The sequence below is a fragment of the Nicotiana tabacum genome, chromosome 23 (genome assembly GCF_000715075.1).
Source record: "Nicotiana tabacum cultivar K326 chromosome 23, ASM71507v2, whole genome shotgun sequence".
Taxonomy (NCBI): Eukaryota; Viridiplantae; Streptophyta; class Magnoliopsida; order Solanales; family Solanaceae; genus Nicotiana; species Nicotiana tabacum.
This window is the reverse complement of record NC_134102.1, coordinates 18,974,468-18,994,451: the sequence shown is the minus strand read 5'-3', so window position 1 is coordinate 18,994,451 and position 19,984 is coordinate 18,974,468. Positions and strand designations below refer to the sequence as shown.

At 36.2% G+C, this 19,984-nt stretch overlaps 1 long non-coding RNA gene and 1 pseudogene across 1 annotated transcript; both read left to right on the top strand.

Moving 5' to 3' along the window:
* Positions 1-1,832: 1,832 nt before the first annotated feature.
* Positions 1,833-6,618, top strand: LOC142161708 (uncharacterized). The gene is made up of 2 exons (XR_012705980.1): positions 1,833-2,033; positions 6,184-6,618. It is a non-coding gene; the product is annotated as an uncharacterized LOC142161708 (long non-coding RNA).
* Positions 6,619-7,811: 1,193 nt separating this feature from the next.
* On the top strand, positions 7,812-18,089 carry LOC107819012 (external alternative NAD(P)H-ubiquinone oxidoreductase B1, mitochondrial-like; annotated as a pseudogene).
* Positions 18,090-19,984: the final 1,895 nt, after the last annotated feature.

Here is a 19,984-nt window from a genome sequence, read left to right as displayed (position 1 = left end):
AAGAGTGCATATTTAGGTAGTTGTTGAACAACATCACTCTAAAACGTATATGCGGGATCAATACGGAGGTTTAAAGGTGGGATTAGGGATAACGAAATCTTGGTGCGATCTGAGTGAGCTGTACTTAATGCCAGCTAGCGTAATTCGGGAGAATATATCTCGTAAATTATGGTAATTACTCGGAAGAGAGTTACGACAGTTAGAGTGCTCATGGTCGATAGAGAAGACTTAGGCAAATTTGTAGAAAACGTAGCGAAAAAGATTCCGACAATAGAGGAAATCACAACCTTAGATCATTCCAATTCTTGTTTATAACCCGTTCGTAGTTAGTTATTAATTATTGTATTTTTATTACGTAATATTTAGTTAATAAAAATATAAATTGTTACTTAAATATTTCTGAAGATTGATTGCGTGAATTTGTGCGAGTCTAGTAGCTGTGTTTGATAGGTTAATTCCCTGTGGGATTCGACTTCGGACTTATTAGCCGGAATATATTCGCAACGACCGCTAATTTCTTTTTATAAGGCATAGTTGGGCGTGATCATTTACTCAAAGAAAATTCCCAAAAATAGGGTAAAAGAAGATGTTAGGAAAGAACATAAGAAACTTTCTTATAACAAACTTTTCACAAAAATCGTCCTAACACCTAGAATTCAAAAAAAAAGATTTTAAAAAAAATATATAAATAAAAGAAATTTCATAAATTCAAAGCATTAATTTAAAAGAAAAATTAACTATTGTTTTAAGTTGAAAAATGTATAAATTTAAAAAAAGGTCTACATCAAGTAGATATAAATTATGTCTGCACAATATTCGGATTAATTGTTTCCTTTTTACAAAGTCATACTTGACGTGAGAAAGAAAACTAGGAAAGCGAGAGAAACATTACAATTATACAAATTTGATAATTTTTCCATATAATTACCAATACCATAGTAAAAGTCTAATTATATAAGAAATAGGCGAGAAATTACAAAATGTATAGTAAATTCACAGCTATCTTTATTACAAAAATTATAATGACAAAATGAATAGTGATGGGAATTTCATAATGGGACAAAAATGAAAAAAAAAAACAAATAAATGAATCCATTTATTACTTAGGTCATTTTTTAAGATAAAAAATCTAAAATAATTTAGGATTAAAGTCCATCAAGTTCAAACTAACTATGATCTTCTACTGTTCAAGTTAAAAGTAATGAACTCAGATGGACCTATATAGTAATAGGTTCTAATTACATGGACTTTGTCAGATACATAAGTATGCTACTCAACTATTCACTTCGTTTCAGTTTATATGAACTTATTCTTTTTAGTTTGTTCTAAAAATAATAATTACCTTTTGAACTTAAAAATAATTTAACTTTATATTACTATTTTATTCTTAATAATAATTTTTATAGCCACACAATTATCGTATCATATTTAATAACAAAGTTTTCATTTTTTTTAACTCTAAGGGATCGTTTGGTTGGGAAGTAAGTTATCCCATGATTAATTATTCCGAGATTAGTTATCCCACCCTCCCATAGGTATTAAAAAATGCTACAATCCCAAAATAACTAATCTCGAGATTAGTTATACTATAATTTTATCCCAATCAAACGTGGGATACACTCATCTCAAATTTAATCCCGAAATTAATTATCCCTTATCCTCGTACCAAGCAAGCACTAAGATGTGTCACATGTAAACTAGGATAAACGAAGAAGACTTCATATAAAAAGAAGAAGACTTGAATAAACCAATTTTCAAATCCTAAGGTTTGGACCAAAAAGAGTTGACATGCTATTTGTAAACAAGAGTAAAAGAGAGACTTGTAACCATTTCAGACAACTCAGTTAAAGCCTATATTCTGATATTCACTTTACACTAACAATACTGAGAAGGTGTCAATCTTGAAACAAATTTGATCAGAGGTGCAAAAAAGAAGAAGCTGAATTAAAGAAAATGAGTGGTTTTACATATCTAACCAGAGCTCTTAGCAGCCATTCTTCTTACTCTAGACTTCTGCTTCTCTCTCCTGTCAGGTTATGTATTCTGCTTGATCATCACTTCATTTTCATCCCAAATTTGTGAATTTTAAATTTGCTTGGTGATTTTTCACTTAATTCTTTGTTTATTTGACACTCAATGTTGTTGTTTTGTTAAACCTTTAGTAAGGTGTGAATTGTGTCAACGTGTGATGATATTGCTTTTGCTAGATTCTTTATATTTGATTTTCATTTTTCTTTTTTCTGTTTCATTTGCTTCGGTTATCTTTTTTTTCTAGTTGTGGTTATTGCTTCTCTTTCCATGAATTCTCCTTGTTGTATTTCCTTATCTAAACTGTTATGATTATGCTTTTCTTGAACCGAGGGTTTATCGGAAACAACATCTCTACCTTCGTATGGTAAGATTAAAGTCTGCGTATACACTATTCTCCCCATACCCCACTTGTGGGAATATACTGGATATGTTTTTTTTTAGTTTCCCACCCGATGTCCGGTACCAACATTGGAGCCCGACTATATTCGGATTCGCACCGCATATAATCCCATTCGGGGAAAACGCTCCCTACCAAGAATTTTTTCATACCCACGGCTCGAACTCAAAACGTGTTGTTTGTGTTTTTCTTCTTCTCTTCTTTTTGGGTTCTTGATTTTGTAGTGAAGGAGAACTTGTGAATTTCTATTGACAATTGAACATATTTGTCCTCTTTTTCTACCTTGCATTGAAGTTTGTCATGGAAGGCAAGCGGCCAGATTGAGGTTTGGGACCAGAGGTATGACCTGATTCCTCCGCCCCTGCATCTGAGCGTAATGATGAGTATACTCTTAGGCCCAACAAAGGTAATGAAAGGAAAATGACACTTATTTTCACGTTAAGTATCCAAAGAAATAGACAAATAACAGAGTATGATGAGTATTTTTTGACAATATTTCCTTTAAAAATGAGATCTTTTGAAATCTTAATGTAAATTTGAGTGATTATTTAGTATAGCTGTACATCGGTAGACATTATTTTTGTTAAGCTGTGTTTGTGTATTAGTCCATATACGTTTTATCCCGTTTGACCAATAAAAGAAAGTTGAACAAATGATTACATTACAGGCAATCATGTTTTTGTATGACCACAATAGTTGAATGCGTGCAGTTGATCATTTGTTGCTAAGATTTCAAATGTTGGTCTAAACACTGTTGAGTTGTATATAATAGTGTAAACTTTTGGAGATCATTCTTTTTAATTTTTATGGAATATAGCTCAAATAAATTTGATGAATGGAAACTATGTCCGATGGATTCAAAAGTGGGAGCAGAGTTTCTAACGATTCATGCTTGACAAATAGCGATATCTTTTAAGAAGTTTGACTTTGAATACTTCGGTCTCTTGATTAAGATGTTCTTTTGGGTTTCATACATCTTGTAGTTTTAGATACGTTGTAAGATGGCATTATTTTGGCTAATAGAGTCCATCTCACATAACCATAAACATATTTGCAAAGTGCAGACTTTGTTAACAATATTCTCTCGGACCCAAAAATATTGCATTGTGTGATGAATATCATTTAAGTTGTATCTTTTCTTTTACCACTAAGAGGCAAGACTTTTTTGCCTATAAAAGGAAAGGACATTAGTAAATTTTAAATACCCCAACAAGACTTGAGACTTCATTTCTTGTTTCTTCCTTTCCTCCTTTATTAAGAGTGTTTTGTATGAGAGTTAAGTGTTGGGAAGCACTTGTGTGAACCCTTTCTTTGGAGTGATTTTGTGAGGTTATTCTCTTAGGGTATTTGGGATTAATTAGAGTATTTACTCTAATTTTGTACTCTCTTTTGTACTTTTATTGGTATAGTAAAATTGCTCATCTCCGCTTGTGGACGTAGGTCACACTGACCGAACGACGTTAAAATGGTGTCTTCTTTATCTACTTTAATTGCCGTTATTATCAACTTGCATTTCTTTTGTTATTGTCATTATAACATTGCTTGGCTAAATTCCGGACTATCCGATTTCCCGATCCTAACAAATTGGTATCAGAGCCGGATCTAACCGGATTTGTTTCAGTAGCCAATATGATTTTAACAAAGACTTATGTTGAGAAATTTGATCGAAGTGCAAACTTCGAAATGTGACAATTAAAGATGGAAACTATCCTAGTTCATGATGGCTTAGATTTGGCGTTACAAGGAAAGGAGAAAAAGTCGGATAAAATGACGGACGAGAAGTTTGCCGTCATAGACAAAAGGGCAAAATCAAGTATCATTTTAAATCTCTCAAATGAGGTTTTACGTGAAGTTTCTGTAGAAACCACAGCCAAAGGCATGTGGAAAAAATTAAAAACTTTATATATGAAGAGGACGGTGGAAAATAGACTTTACCTGAAGCAGAAACTTTATACAATTCGTATGGGTGAAGGTACCTCTATTCTCTCTCATCTTGATACCTTTGATTCCATTCTTATGGATTTGAGTAATATAGATGCTGAAATTAAAGATGAGGATCAAGCCGTGTTACTGCTTTGTTCTCTACCCCCATCTTTTAAGCATATAAGAGATACTATACTTTATGCAAATGATAATATCTCTTATAAGAATATTAAATCTATCTTAAAATCAAAAGAACAGATAAATAGTGATATTACTTGGGAAGCTAGTGGAACTCAAGCGGAAGTTGGCTTGTTTGTTATGGGCAAATCCGACTCCATATCCAGATACAATAATTTAGAGTGTCGCTATTGTCATAAGAAAGGTCACATTATCTCCGAATGCTATAAGCTGAAAAATAAAGAAAAGCATAAGGAAAGGAAAAATGAGCACAAAAATACAGACATTGCCGAAGCAAGTGTAGCTGTCGATGAGACTGAGGGAACTGTTTTTTAGCAACTAATAATAGTTTCAATTCTAACAATGAGTGGATTTTAGATTTGGGCTGTTCTTATCATATGTGTCCCAATCGGGATTTATTTACCACATACGAATCTATTGGAGGTGGAGTTATCTTGATGGGCAACAATGCTGCCTGCAAAGTTTTTGGAAAAGGTACAGTCCGAATCAAAATGCACGATGGTGTGGTAAGAATTCTCACCGATGTTAGACATGTTCCTGACTTAAAGAAAAATCTCATCTCGTTGGGCACTCTAGAATCTCTTGGGTGCAAGTACGCAGGTGAAGGTGGAGTTCTGAAAGTTTCTCATGGTGCTCTTGTGATCATGAAAGCACACAGATCTGGTTCGTTATATACTTTATTGGGATCCATTGTTATAGGCCCTACTACAGTTTCGGTATCAGACAACTTGTCTGATTTTGATGGCATTAAATTTTGACATATGCCCATTCGGGTTTTTGCGGAGAGGATGGAGCAAATTTACTATATTAGTCAAAATTAGGCTAAGTTGGAGATTTGTAATATGATCATTATTTTGGCTAATAGAGTCCACCTCACATAAGCATAAGCATATTTGCAAAGTGTAGACTTTATTGACAATATTCTTTGGGACCTAAAAATATTGCATTGTGTGGTGGATATCATTTACACAAGTTGTATCTTTTCTTTTACAACTAAGAGGCCAAGACTCTTTTGCCTATAAAAGGAAAGGACATTAGTTTATTTTAAACACACCAACAAGACTTGAGTCTTCATTTCTTGTTTCTTCCTTTCCTCCTTTATTAAGAGTGTTTTGTATGATAGTTAAGTGTTGGGAAGCATTTGTGTGAACCCTTTCTTTGGAGTGATCTTGTGATGCTATTCTCTTAGGGTATTTGGGATTAATTAGAGTATTTACTCTAATTTTGTACTCTCTTTTGTACTCTTATTGGTACAGTGAAATTGCCGCTTGTGGACGTAGGTCAAACTGATCGAACCACGTTAAATTGATGTCTTCTTTATCTACTTTAATTGGCGATATTATCAACTTGCATTATCTTTGTTATTGTCATTATAACTTTGCTTGACTAAATTCCGCACTAACCGATTTTCCGATCCTAACATATATTCCTCTTAATTTGTATGAAGTGAGTTATGTTTATAGAATTCACAGTGGGGGCAAATGCTTATTAACAGTTCCGACCTACTAAATTATACATAATCAGAGTCCGAATTCAGTGAAAGCATTGATGTTTAGTGAATCAAATGTCGTGTTTTTTTCTCCCATATTTGATAGAGGATTTTGCTACTTATACTTTTCTGCTGGTTGTTACAGTACGGGAGGTCTGTTGGTATATGCAGAATCGAACGTAGAGAGCAGAAAACAAGTTGTCGAAGAGAATCAATCAGTATCAGAGAAGAAGAGAGTAGTGGTGCTTGGAACAGGATGGGCTGGTACCAGCTTCCTAAAATATGTTGACATTTCTTCATATGATGTTCAAGTGGTTTCGCCGCGTAATTATTTTGCATTTACACCACTGTTACCTAGTGTCACATGTGGAACAGTTGAGGCACGAAGTATCGTTGAGCCAGTTCGGAACATAATAAAGTAGGTAAGACAAGGTTTGAAAGAAGTCACTTGGAGCCAATCTGGATCTCCAGTTCTTGTTTTCGTTGTAATTTTATGTTGTACTCACAAGATTTGGTATGACTGCATAGCTTTGTGCACTGCTTCTTAAAATGATCCTTTCGCCCCTTCAACGCTTCCAAATTCGCTTGGTTTATCGTTCTTTTTTTTCGATTGTTCTGACCTGGCCTGGAAAATTTAACATTTAGTATATGAAGGGGAGCTTTGGCGTAGCTGGTAAAGTTGTTGCCATGCGACCAGGAGGTTACGGATTCAAGCTGTGGAAATAGACTCTAGCAAAAATGCAGGTTAAGGCTGCATACAATAGAACCTTGTGGTCCGGCCCTTCCCCGGACCCCGCACATAGCGGAAGCTTAGTGCACCGGGCTATCCTTTTATATGATAAGTTTCTTCAAGATAAAACAGTTAGATTTCTCTATAGCAGCATCGCTGTATAAAAGTCACTATAAAAGTCAGATTTCTCTATAACATCTATTCACTATAAAAGTCAAGTTATTTATTGGAACCAATTTTTATGGAGGGATCCAACTGGAGTGGAATTTGCTGCTGAGCTACACGACTTTGTTCATGAAGACTTAGTAAGAATATATCCATCAGTTAAGGATTTAGTGAAGATCACACTTATTCAGTCTGGAGATCATATCCTGAACACGTATGATGCAACGATTCCTAGATTTACGTTTCCATTGCTGTTAATGCATGCTATAACCTGTTTGGTGTCAATATGATGTTGAAAGATTCGAGCCTAAGAAAGATAGAGGAAATGGTGTGGATGGTTAAGTGATGAAGGACAAAGGACATACCAAAGCTTGATTCTAGTTGGGACCTCCTATTGGGTGAGAAACTTATAAGTCGCGATACAACAGCTCGATCTTGAAGACCAAGTGAAGATAAAATGGTTCTTTTAAGACCATATCTTTAACACATATATGTGTATTAGTTAGCATATGAACATAGTTATCCGGTATCTGTGTTGGTACGACGTAGCAGGTACCCAATGAAATAGTCGAGATGCACACCACCATAATCATGAAAAAAAACACAAAACATCCTACAAGACGTCAATGGTTATGGAACAAGGGAGTATGGGAAGGTAGGGAGCGGGACAGCACGAAGAGCAAGAGTATAAATATAGTGGAAGGGGGCTTTACAGATCATATAGTAGTGGAAACTAAAAGCTTTACCTAATTCAACAACAACCCAGTATTATCTCACAAGTGGGGTCTGGAAAGATAGTGTGTACGCAGACCTTACACTTAACTTGTTAAGATAGAAAGACTCTTTTCGAAAGACCCTCGGCTTAAGAAACATTAAACATGAAGTCGATGATTAAAAGTACTTTAAATGCTAAGCTTAAAAGAAACATTTGTTCTGCACTGAATGCTGTACTTAAAAGTCGATGCTTTTACCTGCCATATTCTGAGATAAAAAGTTTCTGACTGGCAAGAAATGAAAGTTTTAATTAATTATATCCATGTAACTTCCATTTCCCTCTTGCAGGGGAACCGACATGTTCTAGCAACTGATGAATGGTTACGAGTAAAGGGCAGTAACAATATTTACGGACTTGGTGATTGTGCCACTGTAGATCAACGTAAAATAATGGTAAAGAAGCCTTAGTTCAAACAACTGTTCTGAGACATTTTATCAATTCTTGATCTATAGTAGTATAATCAATTGGTATACTCTTTCTAGTAAATACAGTACTAAATCTCTATTTACTTTGATGTTTTAACTTCAATACCACACAAGAGGGGGTGATTTGTGTAGTGTCCAATTTTTCGCGTGCACAGATTATGGAAGGACTTGGTTCTTCTATGTGTTCCTTATACTACTGTCGCGGAATAATAAATGCAGAAATTAAAGAACACAAATATTTTCCGTGAAAAACACCTGACTCAAAAGGTGAAAAAACCATGATCTACTTCCCAGTAGGATTTTTTCAAACTCTCCACTAAATCACTGAGCCAAAAACTGCATTTACAAAACACTTTTGTAAACCTAGGATTAACTCTAATCCCGTTGTGGCAACCAACTTCTAACTGCTGCGACAACTTCAAGTTAACTCTAACTTGAATACTCTGAGTACCTATTATAATTGCCTCTAGATAAAGCTGAAAGGTACAATATGAAAACACCTACTACAATTAAACTAGAATAAAAAATAGACACTTGGAGCTGGTTCTTCTATCTGATTCATGTAGCTTCAGGTTCGCACACTTGAATCACACACTAACTGCTTGCAAAATGCCTTGCTATTTTGCTCTCAATTCACGTTTAACTTCTGCTTTTATACGTCACATGTAGAATAAGAACATCTTGCAATATATAGAGTTAGTAGATGAAGAAATAACTAGAGTTCTAATGCTACTTTTCCTTGGTGGAAGAGTTCTAGTTAATCTCAACTCCTAACTCCTTCCTTATCTTGGATAATGTTCTCGTTCAGTAAGGAGTCCTTCTCCTTATCAATTATGCAATCTTTTCGATCAGGAGATATCTATTATTATGCTAGATTTCGTTTATCTCCTGCATGTGCATCTCACGTGCTTTGAATCTGCCCATGTCTATGCCTACCAGTGATGGACCTGGTTCATCCCTGAGTTCCTTTGTCAATTTTCAAAACTATTCTTTACTTGGGCCAACAAATTCCCCCTTTTTGATGATGACAAACTCTGTGCTTCCATAAGCTTAGGCACTGTTTCAACTTAGCTCAACATCAATACAATGTTGGAAACATTTTTCCTTTTTATCACTTATCATCAAGGACCAGATTCATTAGGTTATGAAAATTACTGTTCAAAGTGTAAAGCACAACCTTTTCCCCCCTTTTGGCATCATCGAAAAGTTGCATAAAAAATGTGAGATAACCAGATTTTAAAACTTACTCATGGCCACTAGGGCTACTTCAAATGCAATCATGGATTAATCATCATAGATCAAGCTAAGAATTTTAACCATCAAAGAAATATAAACAAACAGTTAGAGCAAAAATAATAAATTTCATTGATGATTGATATCATTCTTCCACAAAGCATAAAAAGAAATAAACATACTGAAAACATGAGCAAAAACAACAAACAAATCCCGAACTGGGTCACTGGTTGGTCTACACTAGGCTAGGATGCTTAAGGCTGGGAAGAACTGGGTACTTGTTTTTTTTTTTTTTGGTTTGGAGGAGTTTCAGCATATCCTGAAGAATGCCATCATTCTTCTCCTTTACTCTTGCCAGCTCAGTTCTGAGAGCATCTCTCTCAGTCTCCACCCCAGCTAACCTTTTCTTCAGCCTCTCAATCTCAGCATCCTTAGCCCTACTTTCTTGCACCAAGACTCGCACCTTGCTATTCACTGGTACCTTCTTAGATGAACCAGGTTCTTTAGGAGTGACATGGACTTCATAGTCACAAGCAACGTATTTGCCCCAAAATGATCCTTGCTTGTACCAACATCCCTTTCTTCTTTGGATTATAACTTTCAATCACTCTCTTCAGTAGGTCTGTGAGAGTTTCCTGTTCAGATGAAGCAGGTTCATCTATATTTTTTCCAAGTTGAACCAGCCCTTCAGCGGCTTCTTCGCCAGACCCACTTCCCCCTTTACACTCTCCTCTACTCCAGCATATTTTTCTCCCCAAATAACCATTTCACCCGTGTCTTTGGTTAAACTCACAGGAGCGGGTGAAGAATCAAACACTCTTTTACCCTTTCCCCTCACAGCACTTCGAATACCCTTGCTCTCTTTTTCTTTTTCCTTTTCATTTTTACCACCAATTCCTCCAGACTCTGTAACTTGAACACTTGCTTTAGACCCTACTAGTACAAACCTATTCTCCAAATTTATTCTCTCCCTGTAACAACCTTGCTGGCAAGCATCTTTACTCTTTTCTTAGAGGTTGGGGTGGTGGAAGGGATGATAGTGGGTGTGAAATTCTAATCAAACTGAATTTTCGTTTTGAAAAGACTTTGGAGTGTATCCCTAGAATCTAGGTACTTCAATTCGGTTGGGACTCTTTTGAACAGAACTGGTTCACTTGTAACGGATAAGTCCAAAAGGAGTTTGGAATTAAGTAGGACTCTGCTCATGATCCAAATATTATTATTTCAAATTATGCAGAGTGTAGAAAACATACCGTATTATCTTGATGAACCGGGTTTTTCACTAATAATTCTCTTGTGTAAGTCTAAATTTGCCAAAATAGAGAAAATATCATTAGAGATTAATGAGTCATTTTAACCCATGGCACAAGAGTATACTATTTAAAGTATGAGTCTGAGAAAAACATAATCTAATTATATACACATTTTCAGATTTTCTAACCAAAACCAATAATTTTTTTTTCTCAATTTTTTTTTTCAATTTTTTTTTTCGTTGTGAATTCTGAACTGATCCTTTTAGGTGATCTTAATCATCCCTAATTCTAACCTGTTACTTTCAAAGTGATCTCTACTTAGGGCTTTTATGAAGATGTCAACTATTTGCTTGTCAGTAGCACAAAATTCCACAGTGATCAACCCTTTTTCATAGTTATCCCTCAAAAAGTGATGCCTAACATCTATGTGCTTAGTTCTCTTATGATGAACCGGGTTCTTGGTCATACTAATTGCACTAGTATTATCACAAAAAATAGGGATACAACAAACATCAATTCCAAAGTCCATTAATTGTTGTTTGATCCATAACAATTGAGCACAACATGAGACAACAACAACATACTCAGCTTCAACAGTAGATAAGGCCACTGAATTTTGCTTTTTGGTGGCCCAAGACACAAGACATGAGCCAAAAAAGTGTGCCATACCTGATGTACTCTTTCTATCCATAAGAAATCCTGCATAATCAGCATCAACATATCCCACAAGATTGAAATTACTACCTTTTGGATACCAAAGACAAAGATCAGTGGTGCCTTTTAGATATCTCAAAATTCTCTTGACAACAGTCAAGTGAGACTCCTTCGGGTTTGCCTGAAATCTTGCACAAAGGCCTACACTGAAAACAATGTCAGGTCTACTAGCAGTGAGATACAACAATGAGCCAATCATTCCCCTATACAACTTTTGATCAACAGATGAACCAGGTTCATCTATATCCAACTTTGTAGCTGTTGCAATAGGAGTGTCAATTTCTTTGGAGTCTTCCATTTTAAATATTTTAAACAACTCTTTTACATACTTCTGCTGATGGATCATAGTTCCATTTGAATTTTGTTTAATTTGTAAGCCTAAAAAGAAATTAAGCTCACCCATCATGCTCATTTCAAATTCACTCCCCATTAGTTTAGCAAACTCTTTACTTAACTTATCAGTAGTTGCTCCAAAGATTATATCATCAACATATATCTGAACTACCAAGAGATCTTTACCTTTTTCTTTCAAGAACAAAGTATTGTCAATTTTACCTCTCTTGTAGTCATGATCAAGAAAAAACTTTGATAATCTTTCATACCATGCTCTTAGCGCCTGCTTGAGCCCATAAAGTGCTTTTTTGAGTTTTTACACATGATCAGGACTCTCATTGCTTTCAAACCCCGGAGGTTTCTTGACAAACACTTCTTCCTTTAGATAGCCATTGAAGAAGGCACTCTTGATATCCATCTGGTAGAGGGTGAATTCCATATAAGCAGCAAAGTCTATGAGGAGCCTTATAGCTTCCAGCCTTATCACTGGGGCAAAAGTCTCATCATAGTCTATGCCTTCCTCCTGACTATATCCTTGAACCACCAATCTTGCTTTGTTTCTTGTAACGGTTCCATCTTCATCAAATTTGTTTCTGAAGACCCACTTAGTGCCAATTACTGATCTATCTAAGGGTCTTGGTACCAGATGCCAAACTTGACTCCTTTTAAATTGGTTGAGTTCATCTTGCATTGCATTTACCCAGTCTGCATCCTGCAAAGCTTCAACAATATTTTTAGGTTCGATAAGAGATAAGAAAGCATCAAAAGCACAAAGATTCTTTAAAGAAGATCTGGTTTTGATTCCAGGAGGTTGGATCAGTGATGATATTCTCAATAGGATGAGAACTTTGATATCTATAATGTTTCACAACCAACTGGTTACCCCTTGATATTCCCTCAATGTTTTGTTGCTGTTGAACAAGTTCATGGACAGGTTCCATTAATGTTTGGGGATCATTTCCTCTTTTTTCTATTCCCCCTGTTATGTTGCTTTGGGTGGAAGAACCTGTTCCATCACCTGTTCCTTCTTCCAGTGTAGCTTCTTTCTGGGCAGTGGTTTCATTTAAGTTTCTTACCAGCCCAATTGCTTCATCATCATATTCCTGTCTCTCAGGAAGAATGCTAGTTTCATCAAAAACTACATGAACACTTTCTTCAACACACATAGTTCTTTTGTTATAAACTTTATAAGCTTTGCTATGTGAAGAATATCCTAAGAATACTCCCTCATCACTTCTGGGATCAAACTTGCCTAGGGAGTCTTTACCATTGTTGTGCACAAAGCACTTGCATACGAATGCCCTAAGATGGGATATATTTGGTTTTCTGCCTTTAAGTAACTCACAGGGAGTCTTCTCTACAAGAGGTCTAGTCATGAACCTATTTATGATGTAGCATGCAGTATTTACAACTTCTACCTAGAAGCTATGGGGCAGTTTACTAGAAAGTAGCATAGTCCTAGCCATATCTTCAAGTGTCTTATTCTTTCTTTCAACTACTCCATTTTGTTGTGGAGTCCTAGGAGCAGATAAATTATGATCTAAGCCATGCTCATCACAAAATTAAGCAAATTTAGCATTTTCAAATTCAGTGCCATAATCAGACCTAATTGATGCAAGTTGATTACCTAGTTGTTTCTGAGTTTTTCTAACAAAAGAAGTGAACATGTCAAATGCTTCATCTTTAGATGTTAAAAATAATGTCCAAGTAAACCTAGAGTAATCATCAACAAGCACCATTACATATCTTTTACCACCTCTGCTTAATGTTCTCATTGGACCACAAAGATCCATATGGACCAGTTCCATCGTCCTGGTGGTGCTTACCACTTTCTTGCATTTAAAAGAGGATCTTACCTGCTTCCCCCTTGTACAAGCCTCACAAACTTTGTTTTCCTTGAACTTGATGTTAGGCAACCCTATCACCAGGTCCTTGGAGACTAATTTGTTGAGTTGACTCAGACTTGCATGTCCAAGTCTCTTATGCCAAAGGAGGGGATCATTGTCCAACACACTTAAGCAAGTGAGTTCATTTTCTGACAGTATGGACAGATCTACAATATATATATTATTCACTCTTTTTCCCTGCAAAACAATCTTGTTGAGTGGTAAGATTAATCACAAAGCATTTAGTCGAGGTGAATGCTACCAAGTTACCTCTATCACACAATTGTGATACACTAATTAGACTGTATTTTAGGCCGTCTATCAAATAGACATTCTCAATCGAGTAAGAGTCAGTCTTACCTACCTTACCAAACCCAATGATTTCACCTTTCTTCTCATTTCCAAATGAGACATTACCTCCCTTGAGGTCCTCAAGTGAAAGGAACTGGTTCTTGCTTCCTGTCATGTGCTTTGAGCAGCCACTATCCATGTACCATATTTGGCTGCTCTCCTTCACTTGGACCTGCAAAAGGAAATCAGAAGTTAGTCATAGGAACCTAAACTAGTTTGGGTCTTTTTCTATAGGCAAAAGGATGAATCAAATTCTTTTTAGCCCAACCTGGCAGCCTATTTTTCCCTTGAACAATTTTTTTATTCTTTTGACTAGCCTTTTCTTTTGCAGTGCATTCACTTTTATAGTGACCAGTCTTACCACAGTGTGTGCAAATTTTGTTCTCAGGAAGTGTGAGATACTTGCTTTTGGGATCCCATTTAGTTGGCAGATTCCCAAAGCCAATTCCTCTTCTATTGCTACTATGATGTTCCTGTAGCCATGACAGTGCATCAGAGGACCTGTTCTATTTACAAGTTTTGTCTAGTTCATGCTTGACCTTGCCTAGATCCTTTGTCAAAATTCTTACATGCTCATCCTTCTTATACAACTCATCTTTTAATTTACCTACATTTTCTTCTAGAGTGAGTTGTGTGCAATCGGCTGTCTTCTTACTTGTTCCTAATTTCAGTTTTAGGTTTTCAGATCTAAGTTCTAGGACATTTGATTCAAATGCATGAACCTGGTTCTTTAATGCAGTATTTTCACTTATAGTCTTACTAATCCTAAGTTCCAGGTTTTTACACTTTGCTTTCAAAATCACACATTCCTTAGACAGTTGTTTCTTTTCATTGTTTATATCCTCAGATTCATCAATGAAATCTAGAAGTAACTCAGATAGCCTTTCTTTAGACAAAAACTTAATCTTGTCTTTTAGATGGATTATACTTACTTCAGATTCCTCATCGGATTCTCCAATTGCCATAAGTGCTTGTTCATCTTCCTCTTCATCATCTGAGTCCTCATATGAGCTATCTCCCCAAGCAACAACCATAGCCTTTGTTGATCCTTTGTTCTTCTTGGGATGAACCTGTTCCTTCTTTCTATTTCTTTGTTCAACTCTTTTCTTCTTCCATTCAATTTCCCATTGAGGGCAGTTTTTGATGTGGTGATCAGTCTTCCCACACTTGTAGCAGCCCTCATTGGTCTGTTTTTCAGAAACCCTTGGTTTGCTGTAGCCTACACTTCTTGAAAAGCCCTTTCATCTCATTAGGTACTTCTTGAAGTCCTTTGTGATCATAGCCATTTCATCATCTTCTAGATCAGAAACTTCAGTGATTCTGAGCGCTAGGCTCCTTTCCTTCTTGGGTACATCCATCTTCATGATTTGCCTTCTAAGTTCATAAGCAATGAGATTTCCAATTAGCTCATCCAACCTAAGAGTGGCAATGTTCTTTGATTCCCTAATAGTAGTGATTTTGCTCTCCCATGAGACTGGCAAAACCCTTGTCAAAATCTTCTCAACTTTGTCTTCTTCAAGAATAACCCTTCCAAGACACTTAAGTTCATTTGTTAGTGTGATGAACCTTGTATACATCTCTTGGATGGTTTTCCCTTCTTTCATGGTGAAATTCTCATATTGAGAATATAGTAGTGTTCCTCTAGACCTCTTCACTTGAGGTGTTCCTTCATGGGCCACTTGCAAAGTGTCCCAGATTTCCTTGATAGTGGTACAACTTTGTATTCTACTGTACTCATCTGGACCGAGTCCACAAACAAGCCATTTTTTGGCTTTAGCATTCTTCTCACATTTCCTCAAGTCGTCAGCAGTGCAGTCAGCTCTTGTTTTTGGAACCTCTTCTCCTTCGGCATTTATCTTCATGGTAGCCAGTGTACCATCTGTGACAATGTCCCATAGTTCATAGTCTTCTCCTATGATGTGATCTCTCATCTTGTTTTTTCACCAAGAGTAATATTGTCCATTGAAGAGTGGTGGCCTAGCAGTGGATTGCCCTTCCCAGTTTCCAGGTGGTGCACTCATCTTGATCTTCACCTAAGATGTTAGCCTCTTCAAGGATAACCTGCTCTGATACCAATTGATGTTTTAACTTCAATACCACACAAGAGGGGAGGGGGGAGGGGTGATTTGTGTGGTGTCTAATTTTTCGCGTGCACAGATTATGGAAGGACCTGGTTCTTGTATGTGTTCCTTATACTACTGTTGCGAAATAATAAATGCAGAAATTAAAGAACACAAGTATTTTACGTGGAAAACACCTGACTAAAAAGGTGAAAAAACCACGACCTACTTCCTAGTAGGATTTTTCCAAACTCTCAACTAAATCACTGAGCCAAAAACTGCATTTACAAAACAGTTTTGTAAACCTAGGATTAACTCTAATCCCGTTGTGGCAACCAACCTCTAACTGCTGCGGCAACTTCAAGTTAACTCTAACTTGAATACTCTGAGTACCTATTACAATTGCCTCTAGATAAAGCTGAAAGGTACAATATGAAAACACCTACTACAATTGAACTAGAATAAAAGATAGACACTTGGAGCTGGTTCTTCTATCTGGTTCATGTAACTTTAGGTTCACACACTTGAATCACACACGAACTGCTTGCAAAATGCCTTGCTATTTTGCTCTCAATTCACGTTTAACTTCTGCTTTTGTGCGTCACATGTAGAATGAGAATATCTTACGATTTATAGAGTTAGTAGAGTAGAAAATAACTAGAGTTCTAATACTACTCTTCCTTGGTGGAAGAGTTCTAGTTAATCTAACTCCTAACTCCTTCCTTATCTTGGATAATGTTCTCGTTGAGTAAAGAGTCCTTCTCCTTATTAATTATGCAATCTTTTCGATTAGGAGATATCTATTATTATGCTAGATTTCGTTTATCTCCTGCATGTGCATCTCACGTGCTTTGAATCTGCCCGTGTCTATGCCTACCAGTGATGGACCTGGTTCATCCATGAGTTCCTTTGTCAATCTTCAAAACTATTGTTTACTTGGCCAACATACTTTAGTCCCCAATAATTGTTTTCATGGAACTATGTGATTTAGGAAGACATTTCTGCGATTTTTAGAGCAGCGGATAAGGATAATAATGGAAGTTTATCCATTATTCCAAGATGTTTTGGAAGACATAATTATTCATCATCCTCAAGTGGACTTGTATTGGAAGAGCAAACATTTATTAGACGCAACAGACTTACTCAGGGATTCAAAGGGAAATAAAAGAGAGGAGGTAGATATTGAAGGGTTTAAGTTAGCCCTTTCTAATGTCTATTCACAGATGAAGAGTCTACCTGCCACTGCTCAGGTACTTCATCCCCTTCTCTCATTTCACTTTATGTTTTGCTGTTAGTTTCATTTCTTGTCTTTTCACATGCTAGGTTGCTGCTCAACAAGGTACATATCTTGCTAGTTGCTTTAATCGCTGGGAGCAATGCAAAAGTATCCGCCGTTTCAAAAGTTCTGGGCGTCATGAATTTCTACCCTTCCGGTATAGCTTAACCTTCTCGGACTTTTCCTTTTCATATTGTCCTAGCCTTTTACAAGTTAGCATACTGGATCTAAAAGGGAAACCTACTGGTTCATGTGAACCCAATAGCTTTTACTCATACCCAATATATGTATTACAAAATCCATCAAACGTAACATCGATAAATATGTGATTGTGAACTCAGTTATTATTGTATATTAACTTGAGACTATTATCGGAACCCATAAATTTAAAATCCTGTATCCGCCTCAGTCTTGGTATGACAATATGTTACATTTCAGGTATTGTCATTTAGGGTCATTTGCCCCTTTAGGCGGGGAGCAAGCAGCAGCAGAACTTCCTGGAGACTGGGTTTCTATGGGTCATAGCACACAGTGGCTGTGGTATTCTGTGTACGCTAGGTAATAATTGATCGCTTTCTTGAACATGACTTGGTTCTGATATTATCTCCTTCAGCATTCAAAGAGTCTAAATCCGGTAGCTTTATATGCTTTTCAGCAAGCAAGTTAGCTGGCGCACGAGGTATTTAGTGGTTGCTGATTGGGCAACAAGATACATTCTCGGGAGAGATTCAAGCCGAATTTGATGAGTTCAATCCCATTTAGAAGGCGGTGCTTGTTTTGCACTCTTTTGCTGGTATGCATCGTAGCTTTTTAATGTTTATGACACTATATATCCGCGGTTACAGCAGTTCAAGCCGGACATCAATTTATGTTGTTTACGAATCTACATATCACTTGCGTCTGAATCACCTTCCGTCATTTCCTGGAGAAATACACTGAATGTTGCAGATTTGATTGTATAAACTTGTTGTTCTAGTTTACAATTGATTGAGATTTGAGGCTCCAATATTGTTTTAAAGCAGAGGCATATCATGCTATTGTGATCATCCTTTCTGATAAGAAAAGAGATTACTTATTCCCGAGGAAGTTAAGACTCGACTTTACTACTATCCTTGTGTTTACACCAAAGTAATGAACATGTTGACGTCTTGTACATGTATTTTTATCACTTGACCATGGTTAAATTAATGTATATTTTCACCTCAAAATATTACTTAAGCATGATTAACTGATTTAGTTTAGTGTAAACACCAGTATATCGTAATAAACTTTTGAATATACCAATAGTCTGCAATCCCGCAGAATCGTGGGCTTGTTTTGGTGCAGCAGTTGCCAGCAGAGAATGTCTGCATTATCGTCCGAGGTAAGCAAAATTCTCATTTACTAGAACTATTTCTACTTTCCACCGACCACCACGTAATCACAGCTGAAGAGAAGGAAATGGAACAACAGAACCAAATTGAAAAGCATTGCTGTCCTGTTCCAAGTCTCACATTGCAAAACTTGCAGCCATAACAGTTAAAATCCGGTGTCCAGAACCTACTGAGTTGACTAATTTGGATTCGCGCCATGGGAAGTCCTTTATGGATAGCTCAGCTACTGCTTCACGATGCTCCCCAACAACGTGCTTCTATCACTATCTGTAGAGTCAAATCCAGAATTTAAAATTTATGGGTTCAACCTTTAAGGTTATTAGTATTAAACCCATTGATTCAATAACTATGGGTTCATATTGACTATTTGTTCCAATTTTAATGAATTTTGACATATAAAAAATTCATGCTTCACGCCGAAAGTAGTGGGTGTAAAGAAACACGGAAAGGAAATAGGTTTACATAAACTGGAACAGGAGGAGTATTAACTATGGGTTTGGTTTAGATATAGTATTTATTATGGAATAATTGTTTATTCAATTTTAATAAAGTTTTAAATAAATCATATATTAGTGTGTGTCCTTTGCTTATATAGTAAATAATTTAGTATATAGAGTTTAGCTTATACATGAAAGATTAAATCATCGGTTCTTGTAAGTATAAAGTTTGAGTTCACATTTGTCACAACCCAATTTTCCCTCGGTTGGGTATCGTGATGGCACATAATCTTAGGGACTAGGTAAGCCTAACATTTACTAAATAACAACAATAATTAAATAACATCTAACAATGTTTGAAATGAAAATCTCTATAAATTATATAATTCCCAAAACCGGTAGTACAAGTCATAAGCTCTACAGAGTTTGCTACAAATTTCTAAATACAACCGTTTGGAAATAGGTAAAACAATGTGAATACAAAATAGGAATGACCCCAAAGCCTGTGAACGTAGCAACATGTTTACCTTGAGTCTCCACAGCAACAATCCGCACAACTAGCTAATGATCAACTGACTTTAAAATACCTGGATCTGCACAAAAATGTGTAAAAGTATATTATGAGCACACCACAACGGTACCCAGCAAGTATCAAGACTAACCTCAGTGGAGTAGTGACGAAGAACAGTCAAGACACCTATTGGACTAAATAACCTGAACAAGTATAAGTATAGAAATAACAGAGTATGATATCTACGTAAAGACTACGCGAAGTGGCAATTAATACGGTAAATTTCAGTAAGAAAGGGGTACAACAACTATCAGTGGAATACCATAATAATAACATAGGGATAACTACAACTTCAAATAAAGATAAGCACTTAGGGAAAATATAACATGGCAAGGGAAGAGATAATAATTTCCATCAAGGCACA